We start from the raw sequence: 579 nt of genomic DNA on the forward strand, positions 1-579 counted from the left end.
GTGTATTGGCTACGATGGCTGTGGTTTGGGCTATGATTGCTGCTGTATTGGCTGTGATGGCTACGGGCTTAGCTATTGTAAGAATTGGATTTTGGGGTTTAAGTTACCTTCTCTGCTTTTGTTTAAGTTCCTTTTTCTAATTACATTCCTTGCTTGGCTGGTTTACCATTGTATAGACGAATGTCACAGCTACCTGATAGAAACTGCTGGTTTGTAAGAGCTTGAAAAGACAATAAGCCTGCATCTTTAATTAGTTACATTAGCATGTTATCATGCCTTCTTTGTAGTGTAACATCTGCAGAGACCGGGGGCTCCCAAGATGTGATAACCATTGGGTCTGCATTAGCATGTTCACAGGTCTGTATTGTCCTGCATTGCCTATAGAGCCAAAGTGTCAGGTTTGCTCGGCCGCTCTGCCTCCCTCACCTTTCCTACTGTCTCTTACCCATTAACACTAATCACGTTCACCTGTTCCTCACTCCCTTATCACCAGCTGCACTTGATTAGGTTGCTCACTATATTACCCGGTTTCACTCCTCAGTCACTTGCCAGTTCGTTCTAGTCTCTAGGCCATTTTTT

The sequence above is a fragment of the Monopterus albus genome, unplaced genomic scaffold (assembly GCF_001952655.1).
Source record: "Monopterus albus unplaced genomic scaffold, M_albus_1.0 scaffold21.1, whole genome shotgun sequence".
Taxonomy (NCBI): domain Eukaryota; kingdom Metazoa; phylum Chordata; class Actinopteri; order Synbranchiformes; family Synbranchidae; genus Monopterus; species Monopterus albus.